Source organism: Triticum urartu, chromosome 5 (assembly GCF_003073215.2).
Source record: "Triticum urartu cultivar G1812 chromosome 5, Tu2.1, whole genome shotgun sequence".
Taxonomy (NCBI): domain Eukaryota; kingdom Viridiplantae; phylum Streptophyta; class Magnoliopsida; order Poales; family Poaceae; genus Triticum; species Triticum urartu.
In genome coordinates this window covers 252,382,150-252,387,016 of record NC_053026.1, presented here as the reverse complement: position 1 = coordinate 252,387,016, position 4,867 = coordinate 252,382,150, and the positions used below count along the sequence as shown (strand labels likewise).

The 4,867-nt window shown below is 45.5% G+C and overlaps 1 long non-coding RNA gene across 1 annotated transcript; it reads left to right on the top strand.

The window, feature by feature from the left end:
- The first annotated feature begins 3,305 nt into the window (after positions 1–3,305).
- On the top strand, positions 3,306–4,510 carry LOC125555863. Its single transcript, XR_007304920.1, has 2 exons — positions 3,306–3,386; positions 4,307–4,510. It is a non-coding gene; the product is annotated as an uncharacterized LOC125555863 (long non-coding RNA).
- Positions 4,511–4,867: the final 357 nt, after the last annotated feature.

The window sequence follows — 4,867 nt, the reverse complement described above, 5'->3', positions numbered from 1 at the left end:
ATGGACACCGAATTGAGACAAGTCGCTAATGGTTTTGACTATAAGGTCCGTTCATTTGACAAATATGACATCAACGGGTATCGCTTTCGTACCTATGGCAAAGAGCTATCTATGGCCGACCGAAAGTCTACAAATTGTTGTGTATCTTCTATCGGCGAAGGAGGTACCGAGTATTATGGGAGAGTTGAAGCAATTTATGAACTTCTACTATGGTGAAAACCCACCGAATGTCGTAGTCTTCAAATGTTATTGGTTTCAGCCGAAGGAGACTAGAAGGACTGATGAACATATAGGGCTAGTTGAAATCAACCAAAGCACCCACTTAGATGTTCCTGATGTCTATATTACGGCTCAACAGGCGACCCAAGTATTCTATCTACCGTGGGCCTGCCAAACTAATCCAAATCTGAAAGTTTGGGATGTCGTTTATGAAGTGCCGCCACGTGCTAGACTTTCTCCCCCAAAGGAAGAGGATTATGAACCTCACATTAACCCAGACACATATGAAGGAGAATTCTTCCAAGAGACACGTCTTTCCAAAAAGCGTTTCAAGAACCGCTATACTTCACCCCAAAACATTGAAGTAGACAGCGACAGTGAATCCGACATCACCCCAGAGGAGCAATAAGAAGAGCCGGAACAAGAAGAGGTTACTTCTGCGGATGACCTATCAATGCTTGACCGATTACGTCAAGGTGGCCTTGCACATGTTGATGCCACTGAACCCTATGCGCCCGTCATTGATTATAGTGATGATGATGATTATGCATTTATTAATGATACTGATCGAGATTATTAGTAGTGTCAGGTATTCAATTTTTTTATGTTGTACTTGATGATGATACACTTAAGTGATATACATATTATTATTCATGTCAGTATTTTTTATGTTGTACTAATTTCATTTATTCTTTGTCATGGCAGGTGTTGAAAGATGCTGGGAGCTGGTCGGGAGCGCGCTGAGGCCCCTTCTTCGTCGGCGCGTGGTGTGAGGTCTTCCATTCCACACGCACCTCTCCGCCGAGCGTTGTTGGACAGTATGGCGACACCGCGAGGCCCTTCTTCGTCGACCGTGGTGCCCAACAGGGGACGAGGTAAGAAGAAGAGAGGAGGTGGAGCACGTGGTCGCGGGAGAGGAGGTAGGGTGACTGCTACGGCGCCTTCCTCGCCACCACCCCTAGCTGTTTCACCCGAGAACGTGACTGCTAGGGTGGACTCGTCCGAGGAGGAGGCTACACGGACTCTGGTCCATGAGCCTCCGGTCCACGGGTCTTCGGCCCACGAGCCTCGGGTCGACGGGCCTTCGGCCCACGAGACCCCGAAGGAGCACACATCTGGATGGGGTACCTGGCCGGATCAGCCTGAGGAGCCGAGTGGCCATGCTGATGATGGTGGGGAGCCGACTGATATTGAGGAGGAGGGGGCCACTGTCCACCTGCGTGGTTGTACACGGCTCCCGTCCGTGCCAGCGACCCGCGAGCAGAGGTGGTTGATTTCCCTGATGGGGAGAGGTAAGTGCATTTAATATTTTTGTACCTTCTGCATTCACGTTTCTTCAAATAACTAATGTGCTGGCCTTGTCATGCTGCAGGGGTTGGGACCACCATCATAGTGTCCGCCGGCCCAACTCCGTCCTTGGAGTTCTTTGTCGGCAAAACTTCCTGGGGTTTGTCACGTTGCCTGGTGAGGGTCGTCTTCCAGGGCTTGGATTGAGTTGGGAGCACTACTTGGCTGCCTCGGCCCCGCCGGGTGAGATTATCGACGGTGCCTTGTGCAAGACAAGGGCATACGTGGTGATCAGAAAGTTCTGGGTAATTTCTCCTTTACACAATTAAAAATCTTCAACTAGCTAGTTATTAATTGTACTAATCAATATTGTCTCATTTGATTGCAGACATTCTACAGGTGTGAGGAGGGATACGAGGAGGAAGCGGCAAATGTTATCGATAACATCTACAAGCGCCTACTACAGAACTTACGGCACGAGGCTCGGGTGCAGGCTGTTCGAGACTACTACGCCTCGCGTGGTATCAAGAAGACCAAGCCAGCGTGCCGCGAGAAGTTCTTGAGTAAGGAGCAGTACATGAAGGTAATTCTTAAGGCCTTGTACTTACTTCCTTCATTTAGTATTTCATAGCCGTAGCGCTCAAGTTTCTATTTGCTAACATAGGCCCCTCCGAGATGGTGTGCGGATCAGATGGATTGTTGGGAGGTGTTGGTCAATGAGTGGTTCTCAAATGAATGGCTAGCCCTCCACAATGAGGCCAAGGAAAAACGTACCCAAATGGAAGGTGTGCCACACCATCAAGGCAGCTCCAACTTATTTCAGTTCGGGCGGAACTGGGTATGTGGTTTGCTTCATGATTCATGCAATTCATTCATCATGCTAGCTTTAGCCCTTTAATTACTAATTAACTTTGTTTCTCTCTTTCAGGCACACTACAATAAGGCGGATAAGGTGCCAGAGGTGTACGACCTGTATGCCATGGCCCACACTGGCCCTTACAAGAAAGTCAAGGCATTCTCTGCGTCTGACCTCGATGATCCAAAGAACTTCACCAACATCTCCTCCCACGACAAGCTCATGCAATATAGAGATCAGGGGAAGGCGAGGAAAGGGGAGGACTTTAACTCGAGCCAGGGTCCCATTGATACAGAGCTGCTGATGATATCTGGTGGCGGGAGGTCCCATGGCTCCATAGCCATGGGAGATGGACTTATCTGTTGTCCTAGCACTCTACCGGAGATCAAACCGCGCCAGTCGAGCTCCGCTCCTGAGATAAGGCCTCGTGAACGGCCAGTCCAACTCACCTTCAAGGTTAGTTATACGTACTCAGTTATCTTTCTCCATTACATTGTGTGCGCTTCTATCAATGATTACAAATGGTCATGTGAGTGGTGTTGCAGGCTTCTATACAGAGTGAGAGAGATAGAACGGAGAAACTTCTGGCAGAGGCAGCGGAGAGGCAGCGGGAGTTGGAGGAGAGGACGACGAAGATGTTGGAGGAGGAGAGGGCACGGAATGACATGCAGGCAAGGGCCATGTACGAGCTCCTTGTGGTAAGTTTCTTCTGCAGATTAGCCAAAACATTCATGTAGTGTTTGTCTCATTACTAACTAGTATGACTGTGTTTGTCAAAACCAAATGTGCAGTCTGTGTGTAAGAAGTCCGGTCAGACCGCTCCGCCGATGCCAGTGATTGCTCCTGGGACCACGGTGAGTTTAATTTGAATGTACATTACTTGCTAGTCTTAACATTTGAGTGTCATCACGGTAACGAGGCATTGGTAATGATCATTGGTGCAGCGTAACTCCAGACAAGCATCGCACGATCCTTCTCTAGCTACCGGCACGAGCCAGCCCGCTCCTACACCTCCATGATCACGGTAAGTTTCTCTAGTGTTTTGCTTAACAAATGCATAAAGACCTAGACTTAGCTTTATTTCCTCCAATATGCTTACCATAATGACCTAGAGTTAGCTTCTTTTCCTCCAAAATGACTTAATAAGCTTACTGACCTCCAAAACCATCCATTTTACCTAAGTTAGCTCTAAAACGATTTGTACTTAGCTTACTTATGTCAAAAATTGGATAATTAGCTTAGTTAGCTCATAAACGATCCATTTTACCTAAGTTAGCTCTAAAATGACCCATTTTACCTTACTTAGCTTATAAATGATCCAGTTTATCCAAGTTAGCTCTAAAATGACCCATTTTACCTAGATTAGCTCCTAAATGATCCATTTTACCTACCTTAGCTTTATAATGACCCATTTCACCTAGGTTAGCTCCAAAATGACCCATCTTACCTAGGTTAGCTCCAAAATGACCCATCACACCTAGTTAGCTCTAAAATGATGCATTTCTCTAAGTTAGCTCATAAACGATCCATTTCACCTAAGTTAGCTAAAAACGATCCATTTCACCTAAATTAGCTCTTAAATGATCCATTTCACCTAAGTTAGCTAAAAATTGATCCATTTCACCATAGTTAGCTCATAAACGACCCATTTCAACTAAGTTAGCTCATAAATGATCCATTTCACCTTAGTTAGCTCAAAACGATCCATTTCACCTTAGTTAGCTCATAAACGACCCATTTCAACTAAGTTAGCTCATAAATGATCCATTTCACCTTAGTTAGCTCATAAACGACCCATTTCAACTTAGTTAGCTCATATATGTGACATTTCACCTAATTTAGCTCATAAATGACATATACTTCTTGTTCTAGTCTTCTTCTTGTTCTAGTCTTCTTCTTCTAGTCACCTATATATTTCTAATTTTCTTATTTGCCATTTTGTAGATTTCATTCACTTCATGGAAGCTAGCTTGCTATGATGGAGTGCTTGTTTTTTCTTTGATGAAACTTTGCATTGTATCTAGCTTGCTATGATGGAACTTGCTATCTTGATGAAACTTTGCATTGTAATATGTATATGGATGGAACAATGTGTATGGATGGAACTTGATGGAACTTGCTTATGTATGAATGGATGAAACTTAATTATGTGCTAGATATGTGATATGTTTGCTATTAAATAGCCGTGTGAAATATATCTATATATTTGCTGTGAAAATTGTTGGATTAAAAAAAACAGAAAAAGAGCCAATATGCAGGCTCTTTGCCGTCTGCCACCGACGGCAACGGGCTCTTTGCCGTCAGCCGCGGACGGCAAAGAAGCCATGTGGCAGCCAACTGTGCTTCCTGGGAGCTGACCCATTTGGTCAGTTTGCCTACAGTGGCAGACGACAAAGAGTAAACAATTTTGCTGTCAGCGGAGGACGGCAAAGGCCTACCATGTAGTGACGTCTAACTAACATCATACGGCGGACGGCAAAGGCAGGACAAATTTTGCCATCAGCG